This window comes from Haliaeetus albicilla, chromosome 24 (genome assembly GCF_947461875.1).
Source record: "Haliaeetus albicilla chromosome 24, bHalAlb1.1, whole genome shotgun sequence".
Taxonomy (NCBI): Eukaryota; Metazoa; Chordata; class Aves; order Accipitriformes; family Accipitridae; genus Haliaeetus; species Haliaeetus albicilla.
This window is the reverse complement of record NC_091506.1, coordinates 17,658,185-17,674,945: the sequence shown is the minus strand read 5'-3', so window position 1 is coordinate 17,674,945 and position 16,761 is coordinate 17,658,185. Positions and strand designations below refer to the sequence as shown.

Sequence of the window (16,761 nt, the reverse complement as noted above, 5' to 3'; positions counted from 1 at the left end):
CATGGCAACAGACTTGGGATGCTGCGGGAGACAGCACAGCCTGTTTCCAATCACACCACATGCAACAGATCTTACATTAATCCTTTCCATTTAAGAAAGGAGATAGAAAGGTGCATTTTCACCCCAATGCAGAGTAAAAGAGGATGAAGATTGCAGCTTCAGGCCCTCCTGCTCTCTCCACCCCAGTTCCTCCACCTGACTGTAAGATGTCTGGTAAGTGCAAATGTCACATATGCACAGGTTTTTGCTTCAGTCACTTTAGCCAGATGACATTCCTGTTGTCTGTAGTTCTGGACCAGTGAGCAGTATTTGCTCGGTGAGGCTTTTAAGACATTCCCTGCTGCATAGTCCTATTTACCTTATATTCTGTATATTTAGACATGAGCCCTGGCTCCTGACTTGTACACACAACTGGCTCCTTTTAGCTGTGGTGCATTTAAAGTGATCATTTCATGCTTTCTCAGTGTGTTAGTTTAGCAAACACAGTGTGTTTGTCACTTAGCCACAGCACAAATCACAGCACACTGCTCACACTCTTTCCTTTCAGATGGGGAGATACAAGACTTGCCAGGAACCCAACAGACAGTGCTGGGCAGGCAAAAGCTGCAGGGACAGGATGCACCCAAGTCCCTCTGCAGCATCGGAGACTGTCCCTTTGGAATGTCTGAAAAAATGCTTGTAGTTCTATCACAAAATAAAATAAAAATCACTTTAATACTAGCAATTGCATTGGAGAAGGTGGATAGTGAGCCGGATGGGATGCCCTCCCACAACAATTTGTGAGGTTTTAAATATCCCAGTTCAGAGAAATTAAAAAGTCAAAAAATCTCACAATTTCCCCAGAAATAAGAACGGTGGGGGAGGAAAAGAGGAAGAGAACATTTTGTTTCTATTCATTTTCAGGAATTTCATTTCAGTTCCAACATTTTTTTTAACCTTCAATTAATGCTAGCTATCAAAATGAAGCAGCATTTGGACCTAAAAACATTGAAACTTTGCCATTTAGAAAAGGTCAAACAGTTTTCAAAACATTTTCGTCCAATATTTTTCAGCAACTGAAATTCATCAAAACCAACATTTTCCCATGAAATTGTTCTCTCTCAGACAACTGGCATTTTCTGAGGCACGATGCTTCCCAGGGGATCTCCTTGCCAGCCCAAGGGCCTGGTCCTTCCCTTTTGTCACCACCTAGCCTCTTCAGCAGGCTATACTTTCGGACCTTGGTAAGTCACCCAGGCCCCAGTTCAGAAGATTAAGTCAAAGTCAGACACTAGGCCAGGGTATGCACTTCTACAAGGTTCATTACGTACCTCCCATCTCAATGTTATATTTGTGCATTTTGTAGCTCAGTTTCCTCACCCAAAAACCAGTTACCGGGCAGAGGAGTAAGGAGAGGTCTGTCCTTAGCTTAGCTTTGAGACACTCTTACACTTAATACAGCATAAAGCTTGTTTTTCTTTAGCTAGGATCGAAATCTGTACCTACCTGGGTGAAGCTGATGCATGCACTAATAGCCCCTGTACAGAATTACCTGTCTGAAACAATCATTCTGACCTAAAACTACAGCTGGCTTTTCCACCTTCTTCGGAAGATCTTAAATCCAAAGGCTGTCCTCTGCTCACCTACAAAAGGTTATCCCTCTTGAGATACCATGTTTTACTGTGGACTGAGGATATGCTCCAAGAGAACATGCTCATTTTGCACCTGAGCCCTGAAAGCTATCCTGAGGAAAAGAGTTCACGTGGCACCTGGTTCTGCTGCCCATGAGCATGTCACAATCCCAGAAACCTGTAAATCCCAAACACCTGCTTAGTCTTGGATGGGATTTAATGACAAATGACTGTACACAGGGAAGCTGCACAGCTAGGGCTTCCCAGGGGGTAGGCATGATGTGCAACAGGGATGCAACCATCTTCTCAGCTACAGAAGGTGCTTCCATGGGTTGTGAGTGGAGCTGTATAGAACTTGGCATGCAGTTGCTTCTGCTCTGACTCTATGCTAAGAGGTGTCTGGCTCACATTCAACTTCATCTTTGCACAGGCAGACAAGCTCAGGTTTGTCTATGCTCATCTGTGTAGACATGAGTAACATGTTGGGGCTAAAGTCACAGTCTAGTCTGTAAACAGAGTCTCCAGCAGAGCAAACCACATCAATTAAAGGAGAAGAGGCTGAAGCCTTCACCGGGAACTTACAGGGGTCTGAGTCAACAGGAATGCAGACATACACCTGTGCTGCCAGTGTTGGCTGGCATGAGAAGTAGGAATAGCACCAAACAACAGCCACAGACTTCCCCCAAATTATACAGGATTGTTAAAAAGAAAACACAAAAATCCCATATTCTCCCCTCTCTATAGACACTGTCTGTCCCTAAACAACACCCCCACTCCCCAAAACTATCAAGATCTGGGTCTGCAAATTCAGCGCTCTACGCCTGTCACTCTATAATACAAGCTTCTTCCAAAAATACTCTTACAGCCCCAAGGAGCTATTACAAGTGAGCAGGACTGGGAACTTGTAGGGTCATCACCTGCTCATTGATACACAGACCCACAGCACTGTCCCCAATTAAAGCAGCATTGAGTTAAGTCTTGTTTTCCAGCTCTGGAGCATTCTTGCCAGACATCTACAAAAGAGCTGGTTGTTGAAGGCTTTTAGGCTGTGCCAGTCACCATTGCCTGTAGGTGGGAAAAGTGTTGTGCAAGGAAGGTTTTCATCAAGGACCTGTTTCCAGTAAATCCAGCTCTAACACAGAATGCCAGAGGGATTTCTCTCACAAACAAAATGCTGCTGGACTCCTCGCAGCACTCCAGCCAGTGAGCTGAAACAGGCCGTGGCACAGTGCCCTCCCTTATAGTACCACCATGGTGGCCTCAGCTCCGAGGGAGAGGCAATCAAGCATACATGTTTTTCTTTCAACCTGGAAAGATGATAAAAGCCAGTGTTGCAGGAATCCAGCATGATGGGAGCCAGTGCAGCAGATGGAGCTGGAGAATCTGGACAAAACTAAGGTCCCCTCTGTTTCCTTCAGCAAAAACCCAAACAAACCCCTCAAGCTCCCCAAAAAAACAGGTGCAGAACTGAGTACACAGGTTATATCATCACCGCTCTGTGCTTCAGCTGGATGGTTCATGTTACTGAGCATGCAACTGCTGCATCTAGTAGGGGATGGGTGTTTTATACTGTTGCAGGAGAATCACAATTCTATGACTTGAAAAACCCATCTTAGGGCTCTTTCAAGTTTCCAAGTCCTCCTTCAGGAGAGACCCATTTCTCAAATCTGGGTCCAAACCATGCAAGGGCCCAAAAGGGACACTGATCCATAATCCCACTTTAGAGACTGGTTGTTTTCTGCTCACATACTCCCTGCAGAAATAATATTTCCCATCTTCCCACCTGAGTCCTCAGGAAGCTCCCCAGCAGTCAAGGGGGAAGAGTCAAGGCTTTCTTGTAATAGATACACAGCAGAAGCAATCAATTTTGTGTGTTTTCCACTGAAGCAAGAGCTGCTTAAGAGTTTTTCAACTAAAACCACATCACAAACATTTATCTATAGCCTCAGTTTCAGTTTCTTGAATGCTTCTAACAATCAAGGTTTTCAAGCAGCACAGAACAATGCTCCAAATCTAAACTGCAGGTTGGATTTGGGGGGGGGGGGGGAATTGTTTTTCCAATATGAAGGAAGGCCAGAGCTTCATTTCCAAAACCTGTGTTTCTACCAGTAACAACCAGTAGTGGCTGGCCCTCCTGTACACCTGACCTGTCACATGCTGGTGGTATTCTACCACTCCTGAGCCTTTACTAGCCACCTTGAAAAGGGGCGCGAGAGTTACCCAGTTCCAATTCTTCCTTACGTTCTTATTTGCACAAGATCTATTGAGCACGGCTATGAACAAGAGCTGGTTACTTCACACTCCTCTTCCCCTATGACCAAACTAGCTGTTCTGGATCATGTTTCTGCCTCAGCAAAGGTAACAGCAACCTTTTTTCTGAGTTCAGCAAGTCCATGAGGAGGCAGAGCTGGGTGCAGGTCCGCAGCACAGGGATGCTGGCAGCACAGCAGGCCGAACTGGGCCAGCCTGACACTGCCTGGCTCTGGCCAAGGCTATTTGCCTTGGTTTGCTCACAAACCACAGGTGAAAAGGAGGGGCAGCAAGAAAAGAGGGGAAAGAATTAATTTGGAAGAGTTCCTGGATCCTGCATCTGCACCTTACGCTTGACAGGATGGGGCTGAACAGAGAGAATGACTGTCTATTCAGCATGTTTACACAGAGATGCTCTCTGGGAAATATTTAGTATGTGATGCCACCCAAAAGTACCTGGCACCTGGAGACCTGCTATGCTGGGCTGATGCTCAGCTGTTCCTACACCAGATGGACACCAGTGTTTATATAGGTGGTACTGGCCATTTGCCTGGCACATAGCAACTGCAGATAGAAATGATTTATTTCTTTTCAGACTTACCCCTTTTGCTACTGCTGTGCCATGTTTTCCTACCACCTGCTCAGGTAAGGAAGGTAAAAGGAAACTGAATGCAAGAAAAGACTTAAGTCTGTGGCAAAATGAATTTTTTATGAATTCTACAAAAGAATTATCCAGTCTTCCCCTCTCCCTGGCCAAACTCACCTTCCTGGGAGGAATTTTGGGCAAGTTGTTGGGTTGGTTGTTTTTTTTGCAAACTCACATCTGAAACCTCCTGCAAAAAAAGGGAGATTTCCAGTTCTGAGATGCAAAACATCATTTAACCGCTTTGCTTTGACCCTCATACCCACAAGGGACACCAGAATACTGCACAACCAGCATTCAAACAGTTTTGTAAAAACAACAGAGCCTCAGAAGGGGCAGGGATTTTGTGACACTGACAGCATTTTCCTCAAGCCTGCTTTACCCTTGGGACCTCTATCAAGTCTCATTCCTTGCAAACGTCAAGGTATGCCAGTATAAATTGTTTGCTGAGGAGGTAAGAGTCACCATTCCAGGCAGTGTTACTGCTGGGAAGCTGAAAAAAAGTGACATCTGTTGAAGTCTTGCTTCTCCTCTAATACTTGTTCCATGCAGATAGATTTAGCTCTGCTGCACTAAAAAGACACCCAGCAATCAGGGTGAGGAGTGCTCAGGCTGAAGAGTAAAGACAGCTTTGGGTGGAGGGCAACTGGGAGCCAATTAGATGAACGTTAAGAACAGATTCATCATCTTGGACATTCCCTTGTTATGCATTGCTCAACTAAGCACAACTGGCCTTGGAAACCAGGAAGCAGTGAAAGGATGAAGGCTGTGGCTCAGGGCCAGCTGGGGCCTCTGGACATAGGAAGATGATCTGAGCCACCTACTCTAAAGTAGCATCTACTGGTTTGAGACATCTATGGCTCATCTAATACATTGACCTTGTGCCACTTCATTGCACCGGCTGCTCTGATACCAGACCAGACTGGTGGTTTCTGTGCCTTGGATCCTGGACCAAACAAGGGACAGACCCACACAGCTCTGCTCCTTTGCCAGGTTCATGTCGGAGCCCATGTCACAGATGTCACACCCACACCAAGATGCAGCACTGCATCAAGGCCCCTGAAAACTCCAAGCTTGTGTACTCATCAGAAGTTCATTTAAAAAAAAAAAAATCTTTACATGTATTTTCCAGGGTACAAAAGAGAACGCTTCTTCCCATATGGTAGGAGGAGGTTTTCCAACACACAAACTATTCTCTGGAAGTTATAAAGCCAAATACAGATTTCCTGGAAGAAAATCTATAGCTCAAAATCAGTATGTGCAGAACAGCCTCCATACAAGCATACGTTACCGAGCACTGCAGGCAGCAAACACCCCTGCCGGGCAGGCAGCTGGAACTCTGATGACCAAAATGCTTGTCCAGCTCTGCTCTTTGCAAGCAGAGCAACTTTGACAAGTCTTTGGTCTCTGTTTCTTCATCAAAAGCTATTCTGGACTGGGCCGAATCAGACAGATTGGGGAGGTGGAATTGCCACATCTGGTCTTGGAGGCAGCCAAGCCAGAAGTCAAAGGCTTCTGGCCCCATGGCTGGGTTTTATTCTGGCCCCATAGCTGGGTTTTACTAAAGTACTAAAAAGGTACAAACAGGACAAGATAACTCTAATAGAGAAAAGGCAGGCATGCCACGCGAGACAAATTAAATCAAAAGCTCAAAAAGTAAATCTCTCTCCCACTGTCTAATCCCTCCTGGCATGAATGTTGCTCTCCAGTTTATTCCAGGAACTTTCAGCAAGCTCCTGAGCTACACAAACCCCACAGCCTTTTCTAGGAAAGGCTTTCATCTGTCCTCACTGCAGCTCGGTGGCCTGTCTACACCCCACAGCCAAGAGGGTCTTCAGTGTTCAGAAGGCTTCAGGTACATATTTTGGCTCCTACACTCTGGCATGGTGCCCCGCACTCTCAGGCAGCAAAGCATCCACCAACATTCCTGGGAGAGCAGCAGTCTAGGGCTCAGTGCAGTCAGGAGCACGTAAATGAGCATGCTCTCATCCCAGACCCACTGTCTACATCAGTACTGGAACATTTTATTACAAGCTAGCAACAACACGAGGCAGGACTGGGCAGCAGACAGGTCTAGACCTGGGTGCACCAGCATGCATCATGCCTTTCCTTCTGCTTTACCGCTGCTGCCCTGAGCTCTCTCTGCACCACGCTCATGTCACCTCTCCCTAAGTGGGAACACCCCTCAAGCATTGGAGGGGTAAGCTCGTTCACATTCTGGGGAATTTGGAGGATAAAAGGGATTTAGGATGGGACAGGGCTTTTCCCCATCCTTGGAGTTGAGCCACAGCTGGGCTCCAGGATTGCACCACCAAGGCTTTGACCTATTGTCCTATGCAGCCACACTACTTGAGGAAGCTCCTGACTTAGTCAGCAAGTGATGCCGGGGTACAGCCTGGCAGGAATTTCCCGAGGAGGTTTCTCACAGCGCTGATTCACTGAGGTCTAATCCAGCTATGGGAACAAACCAGTTTCAGCAATCTCCCAGTTTCACATTTTGGGAGGGGGAAACATTTTGGAACAGGCCAGAAACATTCTTGTTTTAGAAAGTTTGCGTACCTTATGTGCCTTTTCTGCTGGTGCCAACTAGTTTGGGGGTTTTGTGAGTTAGCAGGAAACACAAAACTACAGTAAAACTCATTCCAGTTTGGGAGGAAAATACTGAAAGAAAAAATTTGAAAAACCTTACAGCATGAGAAAACTTCCTTTTCCCTTCAAATCTATCCCTCTGATCCAAAAATGAAGATGAGACTGCATGAACATTTGTAATTCCCACAGAGACTGACTCTTTCCAGCAAAACCAGAAGTTTCAGAAGTACCTACAGTCACGTGCTGAAACATGAAATGACAGAGGAAAGGAAGAAGGGTATCAAAGTAGGGAAATAAGGCTTTGAATTTCTAAGCAGTTGCTTATGTTGTTTAAGTCCAAATCTAACTTGGCTGCTCCCAGACCAAGTGGTTACATTTTGGGTTGAAGCCCAGAGGCTGGGTGAGTGTCTACTCAAAGACTTGATCTCTTTGAGCAATTTGCTGGTGGCACGTGTTAGAATAAGGGAACAGCCTCAGGGCTGCTCTAACTGGTTGCTGTGGTCTTGACTGAGGGATTAGGACAACACAAAGCTGAGCTTCAACCCGACACAGCCAGCGTTCGAGGAGAAGCAATTCTAGTCTGCGTCATCAGCAGGAGGAACAACGGTGCAGCAGCCTCTCCCCGCACTTCTCTCTGCAGGGCAGATAAAGCCAGCTTTAAAAATTCCCACAGGAAGTTTAATGGCCATGTTATACTGGACAGTCTGGCTTTTGTGGCTGCAATTTCCAAACAGGTCCAGTCTTCACCAGCAGCAGCTGATGTCCAAAGGAGTTCAGTGCAGTGCACAGCAGGAAATAAGAACAAGGAGCAAAAGAGGTAGCTGTAGAAAGAGAAGAAGATCAGAAGGGAAAGAGAGACCACTGAGGCAGCTCAACTTTTCCCAAGTTATAATGAAGGTAAAACTCAAAAATGGAGCATGAAGGAATCTGAAACTCAATACAGATAGAAGAAAGGATGCTTCCACCATTAAGATCTAGGGCAGATCTAGATCTGCCACAGATTCCCTATATGCTCTGGGCAAGCTATTACTTTCACCTCTGCCTCCTCCACAAATAATCTAGTTATGCCCCTGTCTTGCTGGGCTGAGACCACTCGATCTCCGTCCCACTACAAACCAGAGAGGCTGTGGCACTGCAAGGGACTTTGTACCAAGACACCCAACACATCCAGGATGCACTGCAGTTAGTGTCACCCTGCAGAAACCACTTGACTCTGATTTCTGACCCATTGCATGTTTTTCCCATCCAGCAAAACTTCTGATTAGGAAAGTAAATCTGGATAGCCTGGATAGATGGTAACTTCACAACAGGCTGTTGTAAAGATACAGGAAATTAAACATGTCAACAGAAGGTACAACTGGAACATGATACTTCAGTCTGATTATTATCTAGAGCTACCTCCACTAGGTAGGACCTTCAAGGGACATTGTGTCCTTTCTGGCTCATAGCTGTCATATACCGAGCCTCCTTCACCCCATTAGCATGGGCATTTCAGATATCAATATCCTTGCAGATTTGTGCCTGCCCATGAGAAGCAATTCTTTCTACTAGTGTGAATAATTTGTTTTTCCTATGCTTCCTTGGAAGTTCAACTGGGGCACTTTTCTGACCCTTTCTTAGAGCTGCTGATGGAAGTACTTCAATTTCTACTAGCTAAAGAATTACCTCCAAATATTTATGTTAGACTCAAAGGAAAGAAGTACTAGAGAGACCTGCTTTTAAGAAGAAAATACATATTCAAAGTTCTGTGCTCAAAGCAATGAGGATGGCTGAGTCCTGCCAATCCCCTAAAACAAAAGCTTTGCTTACTTCTAGCAGATTTTCCCCCTTTTTTATGAGAACAATAAAGCTATGGAAAAGTCCCCAGGTGGTGAGGGTCAAGGGGAGGTATTTCTCAGCAGGCACACCAAAACAAGTCAAGTTCCTATTTGTTTGCTTGTTTTAAACAGGTTGGTTCCACATAAGATCAGTAAGGAAAAAAAGCTACCTCCACCATCCCATAAATTGCAATAAGCTAATTAAGTCCTAATATTTGTAATTCAACAGTGTATGCAAAGGGACACATTAATGAATTCTACATAACAAGCAAGCAAAGAACATTACTTGTCAGATAGCCTCAGAAATTCATTAAATAGTCCTTTAAGAGACATGATTCAAGCGCAGAGCACTAAAATGATAAAAACCTACTAAGAAGCCTGTTTAATTAAGCACATACTTGCTGGCATATCTGACACTCATACCAAGGTGTTTGTGTTAAGACAAATAAAGTCTTTCTTTTGCAGTACAGCCAAGGAGACTCTAGTCAAATCTATTCTTAAAACACAAAGATAACTCTGTGACTAAGCAGCCAAATACCACACTGTGGAAAATCTATACAAGCACTAAGGGAATTATGCATCTTTTCTGTAAAGGCCTAAATGAGATTTGCATGTGCTCCCAAGACAGCTGACTGACACAGTTTGACTCAGAGTCATGCCAGAGATATCTGCTACATCACAGAGAAGGATGGAAATAGCTCATGCTGGGCTGCTCAAGTCTAGAAGGCTGCTCCTGAGGAGCTTGTAAGACACCAGCAACCCCCCTGAGGGGTGGGGTGGGCCAAGTAGGGTGGTCCTAGCACCACACAGAAGTGGCTGAGAAGCAGGGAGACCTTGTGTCTCCCTAGGGCTTGTCATAGCCCTGCTCTGCATCTTTGTTTTCTCTCCTGCTTCTGTTGCATGAACTGCAACACACTGGAACCTTGTGCAATACACGAGATTTACCATTTTAAGAGCAACGGACATGTTAAGGGTGGCTTGTACATGTGTCTGTTATGCAGTGATGCCTGTAAGGAACAAGCTGCCTAGCAGTATGGTACACCCATCGCTCACTCCCTCAGCCACGATAGGGACAGAACTCCAAATATGTTCCAGTCAAACCACCCACGTTCTCCACATGCTCTGCAAAAAAACAAAATACCATTTTACATTCTTCACCAGAAACATTTCTCTTCCTGTCCTGCCCTTCTCCTGCTGCTTCTTTTTGTTGTTGATCCATTACTTACAGTATACGCATCTTAGCTTAATTACAAGCTACTGCTTAATCATCATGCCACCGGTACTTTGGGGATGTTTTATCACAACTGATCCACCAGCATTCAAGCCTATACAATATTACCAGAACAGACTGTAATTTATCACTGAAACAAGCCAGCTGAGCAAGTCAAACAGACCCAGGAACTTCCATTAAAAGCAGTCTGATCCCACCTCCTGCCCATGGGCACAAAGAGTCAGTCATCTGTCAGCTGAATCAACTTGTGTTGGAGATAGCTTCCAAACAAGGAAATAAGGGGACTATGAACTCCCCTCACGCTGCTGAGCTTCCTGATCAACACCACCTTTGGCTGTAGGGTTTTCACACAGGTTTAACAGGTCTCAGTACTATAAGCAGATCCCAGTAACAGCCTGTGCTTCTCTCCTCCTTGGCCCTGTCCTAGTGCTCCTGGATTTTAATACTGTGAGACTGGGACTCCTGAGTTTGCAGTTCCCCCGCTGACCTGGGCAGCCACCTCTTATCATCCTCTACCAGCCTGGTTTCTTTGTAAACAGCACTTTACAAGGGGAGAGGACCAGCAACCACCTGCAGAAACAACTCATTCCCCTTTCTCAGAACTTCCCCACAAGGGCAACAGCTTTCTCAGCTCTCAATTCCTGCATTTTGAGAACTCCAGCTCCCTTACTGCTTATCCAGCTGACCCCTGTGTCTCCAGATTTTTTTCACAGTCCTACAGACCTGTGCATCCTGTGAGCAAACAGCTACCCAAATAACTCACGGGTTAGGATCCAGCCACTAGTGATGTGTTTGGGTAGGGGCTTGCACTGTACTCCCTACTACCATGTGGCCTGCATCTCCACCAGCACTCCACCAACACTGCTCTCTTCAAGCCTACGTACACAAGCTGAAATTGTAGTTTCCTGAAGCACTTCAAACAAAAGCATAGTTGGAGAAGCTCTAATCTTCCATTAACCTGGGGAAGCACTCAGGAACAGAAAGCCAGGAACAACAGACCTATTACTTGAACAACCAGAGCAAGAAGTCCCAAGGCAAGCACCAAAGAGATAGAATTGCATGTGAGGAAGGGCAGAGAACTGGATGGGAAGGTAGAGCTCTTTCCTCAGATACACATAAGATAACCAGTCTATAAAACCCAGATCACTTGTTTACTCACAGTCACCTTTAACTCAGGAGCTCTCAGGGTGATGCTGCTTCCAGACAGCACCCAGCACATCACATGCCCCAAGGCAGATCTCAACTCATTACTCACCGAGTTCTCAGTAAAACCACTCTTCCTTGAGAGATGTCTTCACAGCTTGGCCCCAGCTTTTAAACACACACACACACACAGAGACCCACAGATTCACACTGTTTAGGGTCCGTCAGTCTCTGAGACTGAAGGAAAATAAAAATAGTAAACCTACCACATGTGTGAGAAGTCAGGCATATTCTCCCTTTTCACACTTGCAAAGTGACCAAGCTTCCCAAAGCAAAGAAACTCAAAACTTGTTCAACCAGTGCAGCTCTAACTTAATTTCAGAGAGCCCTTCTTCCCCAGTCTGACTCAGATCCAAGTTCTTCCCCTGCCCTGCAAGCCACCAAATCAAAGGTAACGGTTACCACCTGCCACTGCAATTAGTGCATCTCACCGCTGGCAGAGATGAGTCAACCCACTGTGACCCTAGCAACCCTGCCTTACACCAGGTGGCTGAGGCCACAAAATCATCTATCTGGTATGCCAGGCTTTATTTCAAGCACAGCTTTATGGCTACGTCTATGTAGTTCTGCAACACAGCAGAAACAGAGAGGAGGGTGGAAAGTCTGAATACAGTAGTGCTGACAGAATCACTGCATTTCAAAAGCCTTTATAAATAGTTATTTACAAAGCTAAGGGCTCCAAGTACCCTATTCATATGCATTTTAGACAACCCTATTTAGATGTACCTGGGTCTAGGGTCACCAAGCTGAGAGCAGGGGAAATCTGACCCTCCCTACCGTTACTGAAAGCATGCAGACCTCTCCTGGCACCTACAACCAAGACCAAAAGCTAGACACTGGTAGGCAATCCCTGGCAGTGCAAGAGGTGAAGGTCTCTGCCCAAGCTTTTGCAAAGCAGCTCAGCTCACTCACCTGTGCCTAGGTTCATCTTGTCCCCTTCTTCCTGGCTGCTGGGCTGGCAAAGCCAGGCACAGTCGTTACTCGGGCTCACATTTCCTAAGCCATCTGCTGTCGCTGCTTCTCCCCACTCACTATTCTGAAAGGACGGCAGCATTCTGTGCAATGGCTTTGAAAACTAGAGTGCAGGTGCAGCCTGTAAGGAACTCCAGGTTGACCCCACTCAGCTGGGGACTGAAATCCTTTAAAAGAGTTGTTACTGACAAGCAGAAGAGCCCAGCTGAGGTTAGCCTAGAAGTTTAGAGAAACCTTTCCCAAGCATTAGTTGCCATCATTCTTGAACCCAGCACTTGAAGGGCTCCCACAATGACTGGTCTTCATTTCAGTACAGTCCTTTTATCAGGCAAATCATCAAAAGTCCTGAAAGTCCTGAAGATTCCCTAGTAATAGTTCACTGCATTATCAGAATTCTTCATCTTCTCATCACCCACACTGGTGCAAAGTTAATTGAATAATTAAAGCAATTCAAATTGCCCACAGCTTATTCCTATCTCTGCTTTCAGTTTCCTCCTTCAAGGTCTGATTGAGGAATGTCTCACCTGTCTCCAGGTGCCAAACTTCAGGCCAAGAAGGAATTTTCCCTAGAAGACATTGTCCAGGACAGCTGCACTTCACCCTTTCCTCTGCAGTGTGAAAGTACTGGGCTTCCCAGGACCGTGGGAAGAACTTCTCCTCCAGCACTCCCAGCCACTGCTGCTCTGCATTTCTCCTGCTCTCTTTTGTCTTGTAGATGGTTCTTTCAGACTTTTTGATCTAAAAGTTTTAAGGTAACTGAAGTGCCCTCTGGAAGAGCAGCTCAAAATGAAGTATTTTCTCCCCCTTCCATGCTCACCTTTCCCTTACAATACAACCACTGGTTTCACTAAGAGCACAAGTCTATCAAAGTGTCGCGTTGCAAGCCCCTGCTCAGCAGAGTTGGCAAAATACATTTTGGAAACCAAGATTTACAAGTTCTGATGGTTTTCCCCACTTGAATCGGGGGAGGGGGGGAATATTATTCACCTTTCACCTACTGATGATCCAGGGACAGAAAAAGAGCTCTGGAGACAAGCAGGCTCCACATGGTGCATGTTTTCCAGAGCCACTGTCTGTAGCTGACGGGAGTTGTAGTTTAATCTAAGTCTCCCCTGAAACACTGTTAACATAATTCAACAGTACAATTAGCTCTGAGTGTGTCATCATCAGTGATGCACTCAACGATGCTTTTGGGTTATTTGGCATATATGTATAAATTTCAAGCTCTTGTACAGTTTTAGGGCTAGGCAGTCGTCTTATGAGAAAGAAAAATCTAGCAACTAGCTTCTCTGGTTTTGGAGCTAGAGGTAGAGTGACATGCCATGCAGTGACACCTTATGTATTTAACACCTCCCATCATCTAAAAGCCCAGCTCTGGCAAAAACACAATTGTCATTTTCAATTTGAACAGACAGCATTACAATAAAAATTACTTTCTAGCACATTCATTGAATAAAAAACAGCAAAAAGCCACTCCAGAACACGTGCACTTGTGTGTTTCTAATTAATTCTGACAAAGCTGCTTGGACTTCAAAGGTGAAAATATATTTGGTTCTCAGAGCAAGTATCTCTTTGGCAAAGACATTACGCTGCGGCCAGGATCAAGTAATGACAGTATCACTGGACGTAGTCCTAGGCTGGTTTATCTCAGGACTGGATAGAGAAACAGAGCCCTCAGGTGCTTCTGAGGGCACGATGGCAATGGAATATCTCAGAACAGAGGGAAAAGTAAATATAAAAAGTGATATGCAAAAGTAATGCCATTCTGATAAAAGCTACAAAGGAAAAAAAACCTGACTTGAGCAATTTGCATTTCAAACTGTCCTTTCTAGAGGGAAAGCTCAGAGCTCAGAGATCTCCAGGATTCTGGAAAGGGACAAAGACCTCTCCAGTTGTCTTCAGAGGTAAATCCTGCACAACAAATTACTATGTGATGATAGACAAAGGACATTAGTCTCCCCACTCATGATTTTTATCCATATGGGGCAAACATCCAAACAGGCAGTACAGCTTTAAGAGACGAAAACCACATCATCTTACTTCCCAAAACTCTTGATGAAAAGAAAACAAATGCACTGAAAAAGAATGCGGGGGGATTTTGACATGGCATCATTTTTTCAAAGGCTGGTTGGTGCATAGATAAGGCTGCTTTGCTCTTTCACAATAACTAAATGACACTCTTTCCCCATAAACCCTTGGAAACATGGTTTCTTGCCAATGATAACTCTCATCCCTATTTGTGGTTTTTTTGACCCTGTTTTCCATGCCCCCGCAATGGTGTTTCATTGAGAAAATACTCTATAGGCTGCTAAAGAACAGAGGGTGCCCCTCCACGACCAAAAGCACCAAGTGTAATCCTCAAGTAATTTTGCCCATTTCCTCCTGCACCAAAACTTCAGCCCATTTCTCTCTCCTTGTTTAACGAAAAACAATCAATCAAGATCACTCTCTTCCTCCTGTCAGTGATGGTTTGGGAACCTGATTTCCATTTCAGTAGCTCCCATGGACTTATGCAATGCCAAAAGGGAACATTTCATCAGTCTATTCAGCCCTTCAACAGGTATAAATTTTTTGTGGGACAGAAGGAAATAAAGGATTAGTAGCTCTATTAGCACATCTTGTTCAGGATACTGTATTTCCTCCCCACCCAGAAGGAACCAGAGAAATCAGTTACTATGAAATGGTTTCTATTTTAGAAAAGATCAGCTTTCTCAGGAAAAAAATGGAATTTTGCAGATTCAAGTTCTTTTTTGCAAAATTCAAAGGTTTTCAAAAATGCAATTTTTTACACCAACAGGATTGTCAAATTCATAATATATCATCCCTTTTTTTTCACAGTCTCTTACCAATCAGTACGTCTTGAGCTATCAACTGAAGATTTTGCTCAGCTTCCAAGTGTCCAAAAATACGGAAGCTTCTTAACATTAATGAGACTGTCCCACACAGGAGGAGGCCCTGGCTGGGATGTGAGTGACTATTTCTGCTAACACTCAAATCTGAAGGACTGACTATCGGCTCAGAAGTGACATTTTACAAGAGAAAAGCAGCGGCAGTGTGCCTGATGGGTTTTGGCTTTGGGCTGATAAGTTCAAAACATTCAAGAGGATCAATCCCTTGTAATTATTTTTCATTAAATGACTGATGAGGAAGACAGAAACAAATAGCATTTTCTGATCACATGTCTGGTTCTGGTTGAAGATGAACGTCTCAAAGCAGCAGCCCTTAGCCAATATTTGCCTTCTTTTAGATAACAAGGCATAGCTCCTTCTGTCCAGCAATCACCTGGGCTGTTCAGTTGTTGCATTTGCTGCATATTTGACAGGCCTGAGCCTTCTAGTTTGTCAGGACTGTTTCCGAATATATTCACGCCGTGGGTCCTTTACATATAACTAAGCAAGAGCTTCAGAAATCACCTTGAAAAGCTGAGCCATTGAGTTTTTTCTCAAGTATTTCTTGGTGATGAGGTAAGAAAGTTGAGTACACAGACCACAGTGAGCAGGTTCTTCTCACTGCCTCTTGGCTACCTGCTTCTCCCACCTCAATACCACTGCAAGCTTTATGCTCACTAGAGGGGTTGGATAGCAGAAGAAATGGGAGCTGTGAGCAAGGGAACACTTAACTTCCTACTCAGGATCAACCAAATGATGGCAGACAGCCATTTACAGTCTTCACTTGTGTCTTGAGTTCACGGATGAGATGCGCTTGCCTCTCACATGCTCAGGTTACTTCAAGAGCCAAATGCCACATACAATTCACCTCCTAGGGATAATGGAAGAAGTGCAGATGTTTCTGGATATTGACCTTTTGGCCTCTGGCATAAGCTTTTAGTAAATCCTTTGATAATGAGCTGATAAATAATAGGTCACTCCAGCGAAGACAAGCTGATCCAGCTGTCTGAAGAAGCCGTGAGAAGGTCAGTGGAAAAGCCGACACCATATCTCACAGATAAGAACAGCCACTCTGTTTCTGTGAAGCAGCAGGTTTGCAACGCAGAGTTCATATCTCATCATGATGAAGGCTAAAGTTTCATTCCCATTATCAATCTTAATGTTATTCCTGATGAATTTTTTCCATACTCCAAGGTATTTGCCTCACAGCCTACTCCTGCTGCTGTTCTGAGGGAGCCATCACCCTTACATATTCTGGGCTGCAGCCAGATACACCATGTGAGTGCTGATCACTCCTATACAACACAAGGATCCTGTAAAGCAACCAGGCGCATGCTGAGCTAACTTCTGTATTTCACTCTGCAGTACTGCCAGAATTTACCTTCTCTCAGACAGCAAAGAGAACTGGCCACTGGCCCCATCCTTCCTCTAGCACTGAACAGGGGAGGGGGAGCAGCAAAGCACCAGTGTCAGCCATGTTAGAATAAAGAATGTATTCATTCAGTTAAGAGACTGGAATCATTCCTCCAGTTACACCTTCCAGCTAGAGAGCAAACTT

General features: G+C 44.9%; 1 long non-coding RNA gene across 2 annotated transcripts in view; it reads right to left on the bottom strand.

The window, feature by feature from the left end:
* LOC138690810 (uncharacterized) overlaps positions 1–12,307 on the bottom strand; it is an 89,560-nt gene extending 77,253 nt beyond the window's left edge. The window contains exons 1-2 of one of the 2 annotated variants that reach the window (XR_011329598.1): positions 12,256–12,307; positions 4,624–4,693 (exon numbers count right to left, since the gene is read on the bottom strand). This is a non-coding gene — a long non-coding RNA (uncharacterized lncRNA). Of the gene's footprint in view, positions 1–4,623; positions 4,694–11,305; positions 11,349–12,255 lie in introns of those variants that run through there. The other variant, XR_011329597.1, reaches the window with a different exon arrangement.
* Positions 12,308–16,761: the final 4,454 nt, after the last annotated feature.